At 39.1% G+C, this 21,250-nt stretch overlaps 1 protein-coding gene across 1 annotated transcript in view; it reads left to right on the forward strand.

The window, feature by feature from the left end:
* Positions 1-5,995: 5,995 nt before the first annotated feature.
* Positions 5,996-21,250, forward strand: part of cemip (cell migration inducing hyaluronidase 1) — a 128,476-nt gene continuing 113,221 nt past the window's right edge. The window contains exon 1 of the mRNA XM_026930312.3: positions 5,996-6,144. The gene's annotated coding sequence lies outside the window, so the exon portion shown is untranslated. The remainder of the gene's footprint in view (positions 6,145-21,250) is intronic.

The raw sequence follows: 21,250 nt of genomic DNA on the forward strand, positions 1-21,250 counted from the left end.
AGAAAACTTCAGAGGAACCAGACTCAAAAGGGAACCCATCCTCAGCTGGGTGCAATGGATAGTGCAATTATAAATAAATCCCTTCTATTATTGTGTACTATATGGACAAATAGTGCAAATGTGCAACCAATAAATTCATCACAGTTATCGCAAGAACTCTGGTTGGTTAAAATCTATCCACTGTCCACTGATGGAGTCCTGAGTACGAAGCTGCTCGTGGCAACTGCAGTCCCAAAGCCACCACAGCAATCACAGTCCCAAGCCATCACAGTACAGCTCCCCATATAAGATCCCCAAGCCATCTCCACAGCCCCCACGTGGCACCATCACCAGCAATCCAAACGGTTCTTCAGGCCGTCCATATGGGGCCACCCCCAGCAGCAGCGAGCAGTCTCAACTGATGAGAACTCCAACCAGAAGTAGAGCATCAGGATGGGTCCGGAGAGCAGAAGGGGTCAGGATCACTGATATCTCAGGAGTAGCATGTGTAGCTCGACTAGCCATTCACTTCTAAAATCTCACAGCAGCAAGGTGTTTCCATCTGCAGAACTGCCATTTACTGGATATTTTTTGTTTTTGGCACCATTCTGTGTGAACTCGAGAGACTGTTGTGTGTGAAAATCCCAGGAGATCAGCAGTTTCTGAAATATTCAAAGCCCATCTGCACCAGCAACCATGCCTCATGTCAAAGTCAGTCAGATCACTTTGTTTCCCCATTCTGATGTTTGATGTGAACATTAACTGAAGCTCATGACCTGTATCTGCATCTTTATGCATTGTGCAGGCTGATAATTGGTTAACTGCATGAATAAGCAGGTATACAGGTGTTCCTACTAAAGTGGACATTGAGTGTATAAAAACTGTGAGAGTTGATTCAGCACTGTAGATTTTGTTGTAGGGATGTGCTCATTTTAATGCATTGTGACATTTCTGGCATGCACATCCTTTCTCATAGTTAATTACTGCAAGCCCCCCTTCCTGGTTTATTAAATAAATCCCAGAGTTGCCAGATTGGACTGATACTCTTCCAGCCCAGTTACTGTTTACAAACCTCACACCAGGGCCACTATAAAGCAATCCCAATTGAACATTATACTATTAAAAAAATGATAATGAACATGACATTCTTTCCTCTACCCATTAGATTTGTTTTCAGTCCTACAGAGATCTGCCAGAGTATTTATTTAATTTTTAACTATTTATGCCAACTCGTAGTTGCTTATCCCTTATGTACTAGATATCCATTCCATTAAATTTTTTTATGTCTTGGTGCATCCATGCTTCCCACTTGGGAAGTGGAACTGACTTCCCAAATCACAAAATGTGATTTTTTTCCCCCATTATCTTATAGTGTAAAAATAATAAGTGGTACAAATGGGGCCAACAGAACTTGGGATTGTAGTTAAACTTGAGAGATGAGTGACAACATGAATGATCATTTTGTCGTGCAATGATGCATCACCCAAAATATGGTTTCCCCTTTTCCAAAAATAATTTACACAATATTCCCCTTTCTCACAATTTAGTTGATCAGTGAAGAGATGTTTTTTGTCTGAACTTTGGTTCTTTAGTTTGCCACTGGAGCTACAAGGTTATGCTTCAGTGTCAGGCAGTAATGAAGCCCCAATAAGCTCCAGTGCTACATGGTTTGAGGCGGGTGCGTGATAATTAACCTGGAGGAAACCCATGAGGGCACGGCAAGGCTGTTTCTTGCTCTAAATGGTATAAGTGGTTGCTTAGGGTCCCCAGATAGATATACAAAAAATAAAAAAGTACACTTTAATATAATTCAGCAAAAAGGTTTATATGTCAGGTAGTCACAGGGGGTCACTCTGCGGTGTCAAAAGAATAGAAACTGCAATTTATGTAACTGAATTGGGTAACTAAAATAAGTAACATCAGAAGATCACAAAGAAGTGATCATGAAGTGTTTGTGTCTACACTATATGGCCAAAAGTTTGCAGACACCTGACCATCACATTCATATTATTCATATTTCATATTCCCATGTCAGATTTATTCCCCCTTTGCTGTTATAATAACCTCCACTCTTTGGGGAAGGCTTTCCACTAGATTTTGGAGCGTGGCTGTGGGGATTTGTGTTCATTCAGCCACAAGAGCATTAGTGAGGTCAGGCACTGATGTCAGATGAGAAGGCCTGGGGCGCAGTCAGCATTCCAATTAATCCCAAAGGTGTTCAGTGGGGTTGAGGTCAGGGCTCTGTGCAGGCAACTCGAGTTCCTCCACACCAACCTTGGCAAACCATGTCTTCATGGAGCTCGGTTTGTGCACAGGGGCACTGTCATGCTGGAACATGTTTGGGCCTCTTAGTTCCAGTGAAGGTAAAAATGTAATGCTACAGCATACAGAGACATTCTGTGTAATTGTGTCCTTCCAACTTTGTGGCAACAGTTTGGAGAAGAACCACATATGGGAGTGATGGTTAGGTATCCACAAACTTTTGGCCATATAGTGTATTTGGGGAGGAAAAATGCAAAAAGAAAAAAACAGAAGAGGAGAAATGAATCCAAAACACATGACGTAATCAAAATGCAAAAGGTTAGTGGCTAACTACCTAGCTAGCTAGCATCTAAAGTAAGAAGCGTCAGGCAACACATGTTAAGCTGCTAGCTCCTTACTACTAGCTATGACAACAGTAGGCTTTTGACTTTAAAGATAATCAGCACTCAAATGGTTGAAACAAACATCACCTACAGTTCTTTGCATGACAATAGCAACTCAGATGATCACAATCAATAAAGAAATGAAACTTCCTGAGTTTAAACCTTTCACCATGGTAAGTATCCTAATTTTAGGAGAAGAATGGTCTAATGGTCATTTTTCAGATCCAGGATTAGAAACAACTGAAACAACTTTTCAACCTGGGGAAAACATGCGAAACTCCACAAAGAGATACAAGACTATAGATGCAAAATTCAGACACCAAACATGTCTTGGACGATTGACTTAATTTGGGTTAAAGCTTAAATCTTGCTCCACAATTCCATTTTCTCACATAACGCCTTCTGAAATGTTTTGTCCATGTAACAAACAGTCCTGCTAACCTGACATTGTGTCCAGTTGGTGCTGATCTTGTGCAGGAAAAAAGCACAGCTCCACTTTTCTCATTCCAAAGGTCCCAGTACTGTGTGCAGTAAAAAAAAAAATCCCTCAGATTCTATAGCTCCTAATGATCATTAATGATCTAATTTTCCTTTAGGTTTGTGCAAAGGAAAGTAGGAATAATAGAGGAAATGGTTAGAGCAAGGTAGTACAGTTCCTCTATCATATCATATAATACATGCACCAAAAACTGTATATTATTTTTCAGGTTTTATTTGAAGCTCAGTTTAGTTTTAGCTGGTATTCAGTTAGGCTTTGCCTGTTTGTATTATTTTTTATTTAGTTTTACCATTTATTTTGCGGAACAGAGTCTCTTTCTGTTGTTTTTGTATACGATTTTCAAAAAGGAAGGCATGAAGACACAGTGAACATTGTGTAACTTCCTTGGAACAAGCAAAGCATGTTTAACATTTGTTATCAATGGTCTACAAGTACACTGTCAGCAAATTATCTGGCTGAATGTGGGGCAATAAAATTATCTTTGTCTCGCAGTACAACGTCATTATTATAAATCAGACATGTAGCCTACTTTTCTGCATATTTTAATAGTTGTAGTATAGACTAGTATAACATCCACAGAGCAAATCTTTTTTTGTGGAATGTAAAAATGTACAATCAGAACAGACTCTTAATCAATCTGGCAACCCACACCATTCTTCAGATGCATGCCTGGAGCAGAGCAGCAGGTGGGAAATAAATATATCACTGCTGCTGACACTTTTATCAGCAACTTGCAACAATTCTTATTTTAAACTTAATGTCATTTGTATTGGAATGAGAATGTGAGGTCAGGCTAGACACTGGAGAACATCCGCAGTGTTAATTCAGCTCATACCCTGCTGCGATAACACCTAAATTGTTGAATGAACAATTTCAGAGTTGCTAAGTTAACATCAACAATGTTAAATTAACTATTACAGTGAAGGATTAACACCCCATAGTTTTACATGGACATTTAGTGTGCAGAATTAACAACTACCATTTTACATTAACTAGTATTCAAAATTAACACCTATAGTTTTACCAGAACTTTTATTGTGCAGAATTAACAATGACAGGTTTACATGAGTTTTTGGACATCAGAATTAACACTTATATTTGTACATGAACTTTTAGTGTGCTGAATTAACACCAAGAAGTTTGCATGGCCTTTTAATATTCAGAATTAACACCTATAGTTTTACCTTTTATTGTGCAGAATTAACACAGCATTACATGAACCATTACTCTGCGAAGTCTATTGCTGAATGAACGCCAATCCAGAGCTGAATTAACACAAGTATTGGCTTATCACTACAGTATTTAGCTTCATTCGTGAATTAACACCATACAGTCTTAAATAAACACCTACAATGAGGAATAAACACTTACTTTACAAAATTAAGACCTACAATGTTGAAAGCACACAAACCTATTATTGAATTAACATTGCTAACACTGTAGGTGTTAACTAATTAGTGTAGGTGTTAAACCAATACCCTAGGTATCTGTTCAGCAGTGTTAATTTAGTAATGAATCTGTGTTCAGTTAATTAACTAAAGCAGTAAATAAGTAAATTAAGAGTACATTGTAGGTGTTTATTCAAGACAGTAAGGTATCAATTCATGAATGAAGTTCATACATGTTATATGGTTCATGTAAGTGTTAATTCTACACAAGTTCATTACAGCTGTAGGTGTTAATTCTTCAGGGTACATCTAATACCTTTGGAATGAGAATGTGGGGTCAGTTTAGACACACACACACACACACACACACACACACACACACATTCCAAACATATTAGATGTACCCTGAAGAATTAACACATACAATTTTAATGAACTTGTGTAGAATTAACACTTACATGAACCATATAACATGTATGAACTTCATTCATATACTGATACCTTACTGTCTTGAATAAACACCTACAGTGTGGACTGAACTCTTCATTAACTAAAGTAGTAAATAAGTAAATTAAGAGTCCACAGTGTAGGTGTTTATTCAAGATGGTAAGGTACCAATTCATGAATTCAGTTCTACACAAGTCCATTAAAAACTTCATTCTTCAGGGTACATCCAGTACTTTTGGAATGGGAATGTGGGGTCAGTCTAGGCGCGCACGCGCGCACACACACACACACAGAGAGAGAGAGAGAGAGAGAGAGAGAGAGAGAGAACCATTACTGTGAAGAATGAACACATATATAAACTTTAACGGTTACAATAAACACATATATGAACTTTAACGGTTAGAATGAACACATATATGAACTTTAACGTTTAGAATGAACACATATATGAACTTTAACGGTTACAATGAACACATATATGAACTTTAACGTTTAGAATGAACACATATATGAACTTTAACGGTTAGAATGAACACATATATGAACTTTAACGGTTAGAATGAACACATATATGAACTTTAACGGTTAGAATGAACACCTACAGCAGTCCATGAACCAGCACTGTGGCAAATCTGTGGTGAATGTAAACACTATGGATGCTAATTCAGTGTTTGTGTTAATTCACTTCTGAGTTCGCGTTTCTTCAGCACAGTAATGGTTCGTGAAGGTGTAGGTGTTAATTCTTCACAATAGTATCTGTCGAGGTTAATTCAGCACGATGTCAATAGTAATTTAAGTGTTTATAAGTTTAAACGATCTCCTCAGCTGTGTTTTTTTTTAACGGTCTCTGAATGAAGTTTCTCCGAGCGTGCCTCGCGCCGGTTTGAATACCACGTCTGTCCGCAAGCGCGCGGATCGCTCCCTTATTTGCATATACATACCTGGTGAGCCAATGGTGTGCCACAGGGCGTGGCTTTCCCCCTCAGCGCGGTGCTAGCGGCTCGCGTCTCGCGCAGGTCTGTATAAATGGGAGCTCAGTCGCGCGCACAGCTCATACAATAACACATGCACGCACGCACGCGCCGGCACACGCACGCTCCGCGTTAATCCTTCTCCCGCAGCAGTTTGGATGACAGTTGGGGTTTTTTGCCGAGAAGCGGACAACGATTTTTGTTCGTGCATCCAGGTTTGTGTGTCACTTTGGACTTTTTATCTTTATGGACTTTTTTTTCTGCACAAGCTTGATTTATCTGTGTAGATCCGTTTAAAGGGTTGAGAGTCGATATTTCAATAAGACACAGGTGCGTAAGAGGAGAGCGCGAGCTCCTTTCCTTAGAGGAGGGAAACTCGGGTTGGTATGTGTCATTCAGTGTGCACCTTTCCATATTTAGGCTCGTGCAATTAAGGGATTGCCTGGTTTTAATTGGAACTCGAGTTTGCATTTTAGCATGCACAATATTTCACAGGTATAAACCCAAAACAAATCATCTTAAATGTAGTGCGCTGGAGTCACTCATTGCACAGTTGTATTGTGGCGACCTACTTTTTAAAAATCCAATCCCCAAATCCTTATTATTTAATTACGCTCGCACTGAATCTCCCTATTAAAAATTCACGTGAGGCTGGTTAAAGAGCTGAGTAGAGTCAGGTGTGTTAATGCACAAGATGTACTGGGCAGAGGGACTAAAGAAGCAGGACTGGGAAATCCAGTGCACTTTGCCTAGACTGGCATAGAGAGAGAGAGAGAGATGAACAGCTGATTTTGAGCTGTATGCACGTGGTCGCATTCCACGCTGCACTAATAATGAGTTTGTTAAGTAAGCGCACTTGGGAACCTGAGTCCTTGGTGTGATGCTGAGCTGAGCGACCCTGAGAAGAGCACCTGTTACAGCATCGTTGCATCATCACACACAGAGGTGAGTGCACGTTTATTTGTATTCTTATGAGAATTCGTTATGATTAAACATTTAATGACAAGTGTTAATTGAATAAATACCTGAATAAATTGCTGTGGAGGAGTATCAGTGAGAAGCAACTTATTTGCACTGCAAAACCTTCAGTGTTGGATTGAATACCTAGTTGACACCTTATAGTGAATGAAATAATGCAGTCTTGGCATGAGACCTAAGCATAAAGTCTGAATTAACACCTACGTTGTTGAAATAACTCCTATAGTACTAAACATCTCCAATTTCAGAACTGTGTAGATGTTACTTCAACACTGTATGAGTCAGCTTAACACTATAGGTCAGGGGTGTCCAGTCTTATCCGGAAAGGGCCGATGTGGGTGCAAGTTTTCATTCCAACCAAGCAGGAGCTACACCTGAGTCTACTGCAAGCCCAGATCAACCGATTAAACAGGTGGACTCAGGTGTAGCTCCTGCTTGGTTGCAGCGAAAACCTGCACACACTGGACACCGTGCGTATAGGTGTTCATTGAAAACTAAGTGTAAATTCTACCTTAGAAATGCTCAGCATTGTAGACATTAAGTAGACTTTAACACTGAAGGTGTTGATTCAACACTACAATTATTAAGCCTGCATTACAGGTGTTAGGTCAACACTAGTTATTAAATCAGCATCGTATGTGTTAATTCAACACTGTAGTTATTAAGACAGCATTACAGGTGCTAAGTCAACACTGATGGTGTTAATTCAACACTGTAGTTATTAAGTCAGCATTGTATGTGTTAATTCAACACTAATGATGTTAATTCAACACTGTAGTTATTAAGTCAGCAATGTATGTGTTAATTCAACACAGATGGTGTTAATTCAACACTGTAGTTATTAAGTCAGCATTTTAGTTGTTAAACAAACACTGTAGTCACTAAATCATCATTGTATATGTTAATCTTGAACTGTAGTCATTAAGTCAGCATTATATGTGTTAATCCAACACTGCAGGTATTAGTCAATACTACTGATATTAATTCAACTCTAGATGTAAATGTAATACTGTATGAGTCAATTTAACACTGTTGGCATTAAAACCTATGACATTTAATTCAACCTGGCAAGAGACTCCAACACTGTAATAATCACTTCAACATTAGGTGTTAATTCAACCCTCTAAGAGTTAAAGAGATTTACTGTGAAGTCTGAAATGCACAATCTCTACCATAAAACACCCAGGTAATATCCAGTAAAATTTCTCATGCAGGTGTTTGGTGTTGTTTTTTAGCTAATGCCCACACCCACACGCGCACACACACAATCCTGTGATGTGATGGAGGCCGACAGTTGAGAGCTGATCTGTATTTTTCACATCTAGCAGCTGACTGATGAAAACAATTGTCAGCTAGTGTTATTTGTGAATGCTGTGGGCCAGGTGGGTACACAGGAGCTTCATTTATGAAAAACGTTTGCGTTTGGATCTGTAGTCTTTCTGTAATGGTTATTCCATAGGCATTTGGTATGCAGCTCTCAGTTTTTAAGATCAGTCTTTCCCTGGCTGAATTTCCCCATGTGAAGTTTAGGGTTCTTCCAACCTCAGTCATGCCCATCATACTGGCACACATCAGCCTATGGAACACTGGCATCTGTAGACTCACAGCCATTATTGAGCTTTTATAATGCAATGGGCGCCGCACTTTGCCAAACTCACTGACACTCACTGTTACCAAGTCCACTGGTATTGAATTCCCAGGTCTGCAGTTATTGAGTTGACAAGTGCACTGGCATTGGAATGCCAAGCCCACTGGCATTTGTTTGCCAAGGCCATTGTTATTGAATTGCCAAACCAACTGGCGTTGGGTTGCCAAGCCCACTGACATTGGGTTGCCAAGCTTACAGACATTGGGTTTCCAAACCTCCAACTTTGGTTTGCCCAACCCACTGGCACTGGGTTGCCAGGTCTATTGGCATTGGGTTACCAAACCCATTTACTTTGAGTTGCCAAACTCATTGGCATTGGGTTCCCCAGCCCACTGGCATTGCTTTTCCAAGCCTACCGGCTTTGGCTTGCCCAACCAACTAGCACTGGGTTGCCAAGCCCACTGGCATTGAGGTGTTTGTTGTTTTTTTTTCCATCAGTGTGAACTTGCAGCAGGCTGCCAGAAACAGCTTTTCATTCCTCATCCAGCAGCTACTAAATGGCGTGTGAAATTATTGAGAATGGCGATCCTTTTCCCACACACTCTTGGAGCTCCCACTCCTGTTCCCTCTAAGTTGTTAATTAACGGCAGAGGCGTCCTCAAAATGAGTGTTTTAATGAAATTAGTGCCGCGTGTGTGACGGTCTGCATCCCATGCCTCACTAATGACTTATGCAATCACAGCATGCTGGTTTGCAGTCACCTACTTTCTCTCTTGGCTCCTCAGAGGAGGACAGGAATGCGGCACATAGAAGCAGAGACCATTGTGGCTGTGTCTTATTCATATAAAGTAGCCCTCAGGGCAGTGGCAATTAGTTTATTGTAGGGTAGAAGGAAAAGTAGCAGTGGCTATAATTCTGCTTTTCCTGTCTGAAGGTTATTTTAGGCTGTACATTAAACACAGACTGGCTTCAGAGTGACCTAGTTTTACACACACACACACACACACACACACAGGTGGAGGCTGACAGATGTCCTCTCACTCCACCCATGCCCTTCCTATCCCTCTGATCCTTCTCCTGATCCTTCCTCCTTCTCTGTTTTAGTCTAAACCCATTATTTATTCTATTTCTCAGTGTCTATCTTTTTCTAAAATGCTATAGTTTATGTCAGGTGTCCTTGTTAGCAGGTTTTTAAGAACACCAGAATACATAGAATCAGCTGGAACAATAGTTGAAATTTAGTTGAAATAGTTGAAATTTTCATGTCTTGAAAAAGTGTAATCTTGGTGGCTGTAATATTCCCATAATGCACAGCAAGCATATGCGGATTTTAAAACTGATACATACTGAGGTGGTTTACGAGTGTAACATTGAAATGATTATGCAGTGAGATAAAAAGTAGAGTTTTCTATAACATGTAGCTAGAGATTGTTTTTGTTTAGTATCCTTACATTGTGTCAGCCTTTTACAAGCCGCTAGTCAGCAGGTTAGCAAGCTGGCTTTTAGCTACAGAATAGCCTGCAGTACCTCAAAATTATGAAGTTTTATTTTCTGTTTTTTTCCATAATACTGCTATGTAAATTGTTCCAAACTACGTTTTCATTCACATTTTCTTTATAAATGTGACCGCATGAATTCTGCTAAGATCCTTTTCTCCAGCACTAGCATTTTGGATGTACATTAGGTCGCCCTGATCATCTCTGTCTGGGTTGGGACTGGAACAAGATTTATGTTACATATTTAGCTCCATGACTGGGATGAGCAGGTGCAATAAAAGCTAATGACGAAACACAATGTAAGCATTTGGCACGATATTTTTCACTCGATTGTCGAGCAGGCCGAATCATGATTTATGCAGGCTCACATGAGCTAACATGAACAGCATGTACCAAGAACCTGATAAACACTTCTTCAATAATGCATGACTCATTCCACACATCAGTGTTTGTCATGGTTTCTGAACAAAATTTAACAACATGACTATCTCTGGGTCACCACTTTATACCCAGTCTCCTGGAAAAACACATTGTTTTTAGCCAGGGTTAATAAATACTGTTCCTGTGTATCAGTGATCATGCTCCTGCCAATTCACTTTCAATCACTGTTGTAGGAACAGATTAAATTTTTTTCACCTCCTTTTTCTTCCACGTTTCGACCTTGCCAATTCCCACTGTCGCATGGCAAATGCCAACCAGGGAAGGTGAGGACTTCCTCAGATGCCAGACACCTAATCTTATCTAACTGCTGCTCATGTAACAGGGCCACTGAACACACTTAGAGGAAAGTGCTGATTGTCTTCTAAACTAGAGACAAGCTCACAGACTGGCTAGAGTCACTTTGAGCAACAGAGAAAACACCTAGAGAGCAAAGCCAATTATGCATTAGTGGATTTCCATCCACGTATCCATCGGGACTTCCATCCACGAATCCAACGGGATTCGAACTCGCAATCTCCAGGCGTCATAGCGGACGAATTATGCTTCGTCAGTCATCTGCCAAGCATTTTTGACAATTTTCATTCACATTTTCTTTACATTTATTCGTTTGCCAGATGTGTTTATCGAAAGAATTAACTCCGTAAGTCCATAACTGAGCAGTCAACATCTAAGGGTTTAGCTCCAGGGCACAACACAACAGTGGCTTTCTGGCATTTAGGGATTTAAAATTAGAACTGTCTGGCTGCTAGGACAGAACCTTAACCACTTTGCTTTCATTGCTTTCTTCTTCAGATCTGTGCTCAAAAGTCAGGTCCGGCTTCTGCCTCACTCCTTTCCACTTTGACTCATTTCCATGCAAATGAATACTAATATGGACTCAGGACTATTGGTGTGAGCGTTGAATATTGAAAGCAGGGCTGGGAAGTCACAGTGAATGTAGTGATTAATATCCGTAGGGGAACTGTCTCCATTTGTGCTTCATTTTAAAGGTTTAAATTACTTTCTTTTTATTAAATTTTCAGATGATGATCAGATAGAAAAGGCTGCTAATGCTGCTTTCTTTAACATAATAATTAATCTGCTTGGATATTTGTGTGGTGTTATGGGCAGCGATGCTACATTCTTGTCAGGAGGGCAGCAGGGCAGTAGGCTTCTGAAGATGTGCCCAGGGGCAAACACTAGCTATAAAGCAGAGGTGAGGACTACTGGGCAGGAATACAGAAAATACAACTATGTTCATACAGTGGAGAGAAGTGCTCTATAACTTACTGTTATATTTTCACGCATTCATATAGATGCCTTTATCTGATGCAGGATGACAGAAATAAATGTGTAAATAAATAGCTTTGAGGGGGGGTCCACAAAAGTCAGCACTTCCCTGGATTCACAGGTTCAGAGGCCATCGCTCTTTGATGCCTAAAAATAACATACAAGTGAAGTAGAATCCAGTCATGCATAAAGCTGCACAATTCAGGTTTAAGCTTTTTACACCAACACTGGGATTTGAACTTGCACGTTCTGGTCACTAGTGCTAAAGCTAAAGTGTTGTCTCAGTAAGCGGCTCTATTTGAAGCAGCAACTTTTGTCATTCTACTCTAATAGCAGCATGAGTAGCTGCTCGAAGAAAAAAATGCAGCGGTACACCGCAATCTGCCTCGGAGAAAGCACGTACACACTTCTAGATTGGATTGCTTGGAATTGGAAAATGATGAAATCCAGCGACAAGTGAAATGCATAATAAATGGTTCTATTTTTTGTGTGTGTTCTCCCGCGAGCAATTTGTTGAAACTGTGAAAGACGAATTGCTAGTCCCACAGGAACAAATGACCCGCCTTATCGCTCCACAAATGCTCACATGATAACCGCGTGACTTCTTATTCATTATGAGCTACTTAGAAAGGACCTTGAGTTCAGGCAGAAGCTAATGTTGTTTGTGTAGACTTTATGCTGATGTCGCAAGATGGGTGTTACGACAGCCTTGGCTCATTGTCTGCATATTGTCGACAGGGATCGTACTTACCTGATGATATGGAGTGACGGGAATTGAGGATGGAGAGGTAACGGAGCATTGCCTGCAGCCATTGTCAGCTTTTCTTTAGTGTCAGTTTTCTGGAGGTCATGTGGGGCCAATTAGTGTGTTTTATGCCTGAAATAGATCTGCTTTGTATGAGTTTGTGTGTGTTTTTATTTTAAAGTGCTCCTCTCATAGGTCTGAAAGTATGTGCACTGTGTTAGAAAGGCTGGCGTGTTCATGCATATATAGAGCACATGCGTACACGATAAGAACGACCCCAATAAATTCCCTCAATCTGCTAACAAATTGAGCCGTGTAACATGGAGAGTGTGCGTGTCTGCACATCACTTAGCACCAAAGAGAGAGCGAATGTGGTGGAAACAAACCCCTAAGGTTATGAATTTGCAGGTGGATACAAAGGTACCCATTTGTCTGCCGCACCCTTTTTCAATCTGCAAATAAAACTTGTCAAAACTGCTCTATTTCAGTCAAACATGGAAGTTAGAGAGGTATGAAGTTACTCTAAAGTATAAAAGCGCTTCTATTAAGGTAGTTATAAACTATAGTGGATCACAATATGCATGTTACGATGCATGTTATTCTGTTTTGCATGTTAGTTGTCCATAAAAGGTAATAGTGTCTTTGACCACTGAACTGTTGTTTGCTCGAATCTGATTAATCAGAAGGTGTTGATGAATTTTCTGTAACTGAACAGCTCTGACAGAGGTGCTTGTATGGCAGACGCTTCAAATAAGCAGATTCAAAAATAAGTGTAATCGTCGAAATGGGGAAATTTTCTGTGTGGGGTTATTTAGCAGTGTCAGAGCTTTGTAGTAATCAGGATGTTGCATTTTCTTGGTAACAAGCTGCATTTTCTTTTCTTATTAAAATGGAACAACTGGTTAGGGAGTGACTGTTTATAGGTTTATAGATGTCATAATGTAAGTGAGAACAGGAACTAACTTGTTTTGCAGGTGTTCCACAGAAATGAATAAAAATTGACATGCCATTCTTTAATAAAAAAAATTGTTAGCATTGGCAAATTATTGTTGTACAAGAGCAATCAGTCATTTCAGGACATGCTGTTATAGGAAACTAATCAACATTAGGGTGGTAACATATCACGCCACTACGTCGTTGATTATTTTCCTATAACAGCATGCCTGATCATTTTATTTTGTACATAATTAAAGAAATGAGAAGTGTTGTACTCCGATTTATTACTGTATTTATGAATCATTTTTGCAGTTCAGGCTTAATTACATATAGCTGCATGTAAAAAGGAAGCTGTGATTTTATGATGTTAGATGTACTCCAGAGTCTAGATGATTGTACTGTGTCGCCTCAAGTTGTAGAAGTGACTTCCCGCCCGTAGGAGCGTGGTAAAGGGGCAATGGAATGACAAGCCGACATCTTTGTGTAGCACGAATGATTGCTTACTACGGGGCTGGTTGTGTGTACCCACACTCACCTGCTTTGCCACCAAGGGAATCGGTTTTTGGTGTGAACCTGTAATAACACACAACCCCGGGCTGCTTATTGACAGCTATATAGTGTCAGACCGCTCGGAGTCTTTGAGAGTCACTGAAGGCTGTGCCATAACTCTGCGGTACCTTCTGTTCAAAATAGGGTGCTGGTTATTGGAACAGGAGAGGATAATAATCATTACTTTTACTTGTAGTGTGCCTTTCTCAGGTTGTTTTGTGAAAGAGAAGATCAATACATCTAGACATCTCATCAACTTTAAAATGGGACTTCTGCTTATTGCCCAGTGATGGTCATAGCTTTTTTTTTTTTTTCTTTTTTTTTTTTTAGAGTTCTAAATAAAAGGACCCACTGCACAGACCATATACACCTAGAGCTATACATCCCGTACCACAGTAATAGATATACACTTCTTACACACACCTTTTTCACTCCTCCATGATCAGAATTTTGTGTTGTGGAACTGATTGACTCTGAATTAACAGAGCACATGTTAGCTACCTAGTTATATAGCTAATGATCGTAAACCCCCTACTAAATGCACAAGATGATCGCTAATTTAATAACATATTGTGCTGTTTATTAGAACATACAAGCCCATGCCCCAGTAGCTAACTGTTCTTGTAATTTGTTTAGCTAACTAGCTATCAAAGCTAACTGGGCTGACTAACACATTAACTTTAGCTTCTGCTTAAAACATAGTTGCTAGCAATGTAAACCACTAAATAAAACATTAGCAGGAGACTTATATAAATAGGATGCTGCTTTTTGCTAAATTGACTCTATCATTCATGCAAAAATAAAATGATGTTCCTAATTGTGATGAAATTGTATGCCATACTCAGGCAATAGCATATTTATTTTACACAGCACTTTGGAGTTCTTGAATCTGATTGGTCAGAAGTTTTTTTTTTTTTTTTTTTTTAAATTAATAATTTTCTAGGACAGATCCTCCAACAATAGTTACGGCTGCAAGACAAATGACAGGTTTATATAAATGCACTCGTTCTGATGCCTTGTTGTTTCTATAGTAACAGATAATTCATTAATTATTATTATGCAGCGTACTTATTATGCAGCGTGTCTGCCATATCTTACAGAAATAATAAACTCCATTTTTAAAAGTGTTGTTTTTAACAAAGCAAAGTGTATACTCAGTGATATGATGAAGCTGAGTTTTTATTTATTTTTATTTTTTGGAAGGAGTCTCCAGTGTACAGCACTTTACCAGTAACATGACAAGATGCAGGTTTTTTTTTGTATTATTAACTTCAAGAGATGGGGGAAAAAAGAGATGCTGGTGAGGGAAGAACTGTTTATAGCTGTTAGATTCAATAAAATCCCTACAATCCCTATTGGCTTGCGTCAATTAGGTAAATTTAACATTTTCTAAACTGCTAAATGGTCGGACATGTCTCCTGTGAGAATGATGAGTATAAGCATGATGAGAGAATATATGTAGTTAAAACTGCAAAAATTGCCCCAAGTTCACCCTATGGGAAAGACGGGCACTGATTGAAACAGGAAATAAGAGAGGTATGTAATAGACTCTTCTGTGCTGTTATCTCCCCCATCATCTGCAGTAAAAGCTGGAGCACGGCGGAAATGAAGCCATCCAGCAGCCAGAAATGAAGCCATATATCTGAACACACACTGACTCACTTACAAGTGAGCAAGCTGCATTTCTGCTTTATTTTGTGTGTGTTCAGCATGGCACTTTGCTGATGCAGTTATCCCTTTACATTATTGATGGCTATAAATGAGGCTAAGAGGAAGAATGACAGTTGAAAGAACCAGTGATGTCACTTTGCATCTTTCTCACACAAATGTGTTCATTTCCAACCCTTGCAGCATTAATCTGTGCGAATCAATTATACTGAGGGTTTGCACAGGAGGAATATTTGATCTGTAATCTCGCTTGATATGCTGATAAACAGAGCAGCAGCAGGCAGACGCTCTGATTAGGAATCACAGTGGTGGAAGAGCTGAAATGCAAAGCAGTGTTGATTGTAGTGACAATGTTTGGGGAGATTTGAATTCTTGTATTGTGCTTTTGGAAGTTGCTACATGACAAAATGTTCTTTCTACATTCTACAAATGCCAACATTTTTTAGGAAGTTGGAGAGCGGAGGCTTGCCTAGTGTACACAACCATGGAGCAGTTGAGGTTGATCAAAGGCTCAGTGGTGGCAAACTGGTAGTGCTGGGATTTGAACTCACAACCTTCTGGGCACATTAACCACTGACTTGCATCTATTACAATGCTTTTTTTTTGCTAAACAAAAGGTACTGTTCAAGTAGATTTTCCTTTTCTAATGTATCCTCAGAGGTACAGTGTAAATGTAAGTAAATTATAGATCCCTTTGCTGCCTAGGAGCTAAATTCTACAATGAAAATATTGAATTTCTCTTGTAATGAAAACTATGCATGCCTTGTGAGTTAACTGTTAAGGCAGCTTTGTGCAGATATAAGGCCAATGTAAAAAGAAGAAGTCCTAAATGTAGAGAGTCATTGCATGGTGATACAGCAATTCATTTTTTGTGAAGTATATTTTTAAAAAACAGCCAAAAATAGAAAAAGAAAAATATATGCAAGGCGGTTGGGGAAAGCCATCAAATGTCGCCGTATCTGCGCAAGTCTGTTAAAATGAAGAAAACTCAGGTTTCGACCATAGTTGAGTTTCTTTGCTGCTACTATAGGTCTTTAAGTAAGCATTTTTATTTTATTTTACCAATACAACATAGAAATGTTTTTAGTTATGCCTTTTTCTACAAAGATCATGTCACGTAAGGAGCCAGTTTTCCAGCAGGAGGCGGAGTTCCATACATGCACGGCGTGATACATGGCATATCCCGTATTTATAAATATTTATTATGTTAGCTTTTTTGCTGCAACTTTTCACGGCAACTAGCTCAGCTCGATGTTGCACAGCATTGCACACATCTGCACTTTATTCCACATAGAGTCCATACTTTTTTCTGCCATGTATCATGTATATCCTTTATATTATATTTTTAGATTTTAATTTTTTTTATTTTTATTTTTGTAAATTCTGTTTAATGTCAACGGACATTCATAAAAAGCATTTCACTGCACGTTATACTGTGTATTTTTGTGTGTGAGACCGACAAAATTTGAATTTGAGCTTGTTTCCAGGTCAGAAAAATGTAAAAAGACATCTTAAATGGAGACAAATCTTAAAATGCATGGTAACATTGCAATTCATTTTTTTGTAACGTGTCTTTAAAAATACAGAGAAAAAAAAGGAAAATTTTCAAACTGGACCTTTCAGGCCTAAATACATATTTTGAAGATATTTGAGTTTTAAAAGTAAATCACTTAAGCTCTAAAATATATATCCTTGATGTGTTCATATATAGTTAATTCCTTTTCAGAGATCACAGTGATCACAGTCAGGGTCAGATCACTAAAAGTCATAGCTCTTATGGAAAATCCATTTTTGCTTGGGAGGCCTGGCTACTGTATTCTTGTGTAGCCTGTTTTTTGTTTTTTTTTTTTTCATAAAGGTACATTCTGTACCTCCACACATCACTCAGTGTTTTCAGTTCAGTGGAATGCACTTGTGATTATGTGATTCATATTTCAGCTGCTGACCTCTCAACCTGCGAGATGTGTTTATGGCTATCTCTGATAATGGGTTGGGGATTGTACACAGTTTATTTTAAATACACAGACACAGAACATCTCTGCAGAACATCAGTTTCACCAGTGTGGATTCAGTTTAGCTTATTTTGTAATTGGCTGCATATTTGGTAGGAGGACACAAAGATAAGTGTAGGTTGGAGAGGTGGAACCCAGGCTCTAGGGTATCTGAGAACTGTGCCTTTAATCTTTCAGCCCCCTTATAAACCTTAATGGCTCGGTTCTTGCATTCCTTAATGGCACGGCTTTTAAAGAGAGTAGAAATAAATCATAAGATCACATGGAATTCAGTCATATGCTGTTTAATGTACAGGTAAGTTAGCATATATACTACACTCCTCTGACTTTAGCTAGTCCTCAGACTTGATTAGTGATGTCAAGTTAATCACTCCATCCATACACAAACGCAATATATGCTAAGCTACTCGACTCAATCACGAATGCATGCACTGAAACATTCATGGCTCCATCTGTCTGTTGTTGTCCAAAGAGCCTCAGCAACAGATGACAGTCCTAAATTTATACACTTCGACTCATGCATTCCAGCTGCCTCCTTTCCCTGTTCCTCCTTCCACATTTCATTCATCATTAAGTAAGGCTTCTGTGTGGATTTCGTAGTCCATCTGAGAATTTGCAAATCATTCACTAATGGCAAGAGTGTACATCTGTGTTTCTCCACAATGTAACTTAAGCAACATGGGTTGCACTGAGAGCTAATGGGCTCACAGTGCAAGTACTCAGTTTGTTTTCCATTAATGTAGACAAGATCTCTAGGATGCAAGGATTTTTGCCAGCATGTCACCTTATTTCTGTTTGCTGTCACATTTCTCACAGCAGGAGTTAAAACCATGACATGAAGAAATGGCTGGGGAAACAACATCGATAGCACTTAGCTGTCTGCGTGAATTCTGATTTGTGCATACAAATCATTATTTCCATTAGGAGTGACGATTATGAATACTACGAACTGAAAAAAAAGAGAACTATCTGGTTAGCTAGAAATCTGTGAAAGGGAAAAGCCAAGCCAGTGACTTCCTTCTTTCTATTTGACAGCTTCCCAATATAGACTCAGAGGGCCGGATGTACAGTATGTACATCAGGAAGCATGAACAGCAATTTAAAAGCCACAGTGACGTGGTGGAAGTGGTCAACTATCGACGAGCTAGGGACTATCGAGAAAAGGCAAGTTTAGTAACAAAGATGTGTTCCTAACTAAAGTCCTTATTAAATTAAATCTCACGTCAAAATTAGTAAGAAATATGGAGGGCATTAATTATATTTAATTAAAAGACTGCATACAGAATAAGCTTCAGGCAATTAAACTGTATTCTTTTTTTTTTTTTTTTTTTTGTGGTCAACTCCAGCTTCTATAGCATTTAGAAAACTGGCAGCATTACAAAATCCTGTTTAATGTTTTGAATTTCTTTTACACAGGAGGAAATTGTTTGTGTGCTATGACCAGGTTTGCCAAATTTGACAGTAGCAGCCCAATTAACAAGCAGTATTTAAAAAGTTTTCCTGAATAGTTCTTTTACCACGATCCATAAATGATCTTGTAGTATTACATCCATCCATCCATCCATCCATTTTCTGAACTGCTTATCTTGTACAGGGTTGCAGGGAGGCTAGAGCCTATCCCAGGGGGCTGATGGCAGTTTAAAAGTACATTGATTTTGAGAGTAAATCATACATCTGGCAAATCTACCTATAGCGCATGGTGTTAATTTACACCTGGATTTGGGAGGAGGAAAAGAACTCATGGAAAACACTGGCTGGCAAAGTTTAATATGTCATCAGTTCCCATCACTACCACATTTTTAAGCGGTCAATCCTCCCTCAAATGCATATGTATGAGAGGAGAAGTGTGCTTTGTGTGCTGCTGCCTTTACGCTGCCTGTATGCCTTAATTTTTTGTGCAGAATGCACATCTAACTACACCTGAAAATAGGCTCCAAGCTCTTAGTCTGGCTCAGAGCCACGCCCAGTCTGGACCACTGTCATTTCCATAAATGCTTCTGTAGTCTGATATGCTATTGTGAAAACAGAAAAAATGTTTGTATGCTTACATTCACATTGCAGGGAAGCAAAACACTTATTTCAACAGCAGCTGAGATTGGAGTGAAGTGCATTCAACGTTGCTTTATCTGTTCAGATTCAGATAAAGTCTGCTGAAAGTTTGTACAATTTTTAATCAAGAAATTTATCTCCTGTTGGATGTGCCGTCAAATACTGACTTCTTTATTCACTTTGCATTTACATACATTTGAAGAATTCTGTACTTTATTCTGCTCGCATTCAGCTCTGTCCTCTGTGCAGGATATTAGCCTGTCTTTATCCGAAATGAATGGGAAGCATAGCAAAAAAAAATTTCTGCTATGTGAATGTTATAGGCATATGCATTAAGAGGACATGTAAATAATAAAGGGTGTAACAGATGCTCTCGATGACATTATTAGGATGATATTCTTATCATCCTAACAGTAGTTGATGGAAATACTCAACTATTATTATTTTTTTTCCAACTTGTACAGAAACCTCAGGGCACTTGGAGCTACCCAGCATTTCTCCCTGAGATCATGCTGTGTGCTACTGTCTGGGAGCAAAGCGTCAGCCTCATCCCAGCCAGAGTTTCTCAAGAACATTCCCTCTGATGTCCTCAGAGAGCCTCTATTCCTTGTGGATGTTATTTCAGACAGAGCAAAAGGCCACCTGTTTTCTGTCTCCCAGCAGATTTCTGTCACAAATCCCGATAGCCTCGTAAAACAATCAGCTGGCAAAGGAGGTGATGTCATCACGAGGCCGTGAGTGACTTCTTCACTTAGCTTTCTCAGTGTTGTGTCTACTACATTCAATCAGATTATGATAAGAACATACTGCTTGAATGTTTCAAGACCCAACTGTCTAAAATTTCCATTAGGAGTGACGATTATGAATACTATGAACTGGAAAAAAAAGAGAACCTCTCAGGAAATTTGTGGTTAGCTCATGTTAATTAGAAATCTGTGAAAGGGAAAAGCCAATCCAGTGACTTCCTTCTTTCTATTTGACGGCTTCCCAATATAGACTCAGAGGGCCGGATGTACAGTATGTACATCAGGAAGCATGAACAGCAATTTAAAAGCCACAGTGACGTGGTGGAAATGGTCAGCTATCGAAGAGCTAGGGACTATCGAGGAAAGGCAAGTTTAGTAACAGAGATGTGTTCCTAACTAAAGTTCTTATTAAATTAAATTTCACGTCAAAATTAGTAAGCAATATGGAGGGCATTAGTTATATTTAATTAAAAGACTGCATACAGAATAAGCTTCAGGCAATTAAACTGTATACATTTTTTTTTTGTGGTCAACTCCAGCTTTTATAGCATTTAGAAAACTGGCAGTGTTACAAAATCCTGTTTAATCTTTTCAATTTCTTTTACACATGAGGAAATTGTTTGTGTGCTATGACCAGGTTTGCCAAATTTGACAGTAGCAGCCCAATTAACAAGCAGTATTTAAAAAAATAGCTTTACTGAATATTTGCCTATAGAGCTTGGTACTAATTTACACCTGGGCTTGTGAGGAGGAAAAAAATCATAGTGAAACTGGCTGCCAAAGTCTAATATATTGAATGTAATATACATAGTTTCTTCCTATCATCAGATGATTGCAAGGCAAA

This window comes from Pangasianodon hypophthalmus, chromosome 11 (assembly GCF_027358585.1).
Source record: "Pangasianodon hypophthalmus isolate fPanHyp1 chromosome 11, fPanHyp1.pri, whole genome shotgun sequence".
Taxonomy (NCBI): domain Eukaryota; kingdom Metazoa; phylum Chordata; class Actinopteri; order Siluriformes; family Pangasiidae; genus Pangasianodon; species Pangasianodon hypophthalmus.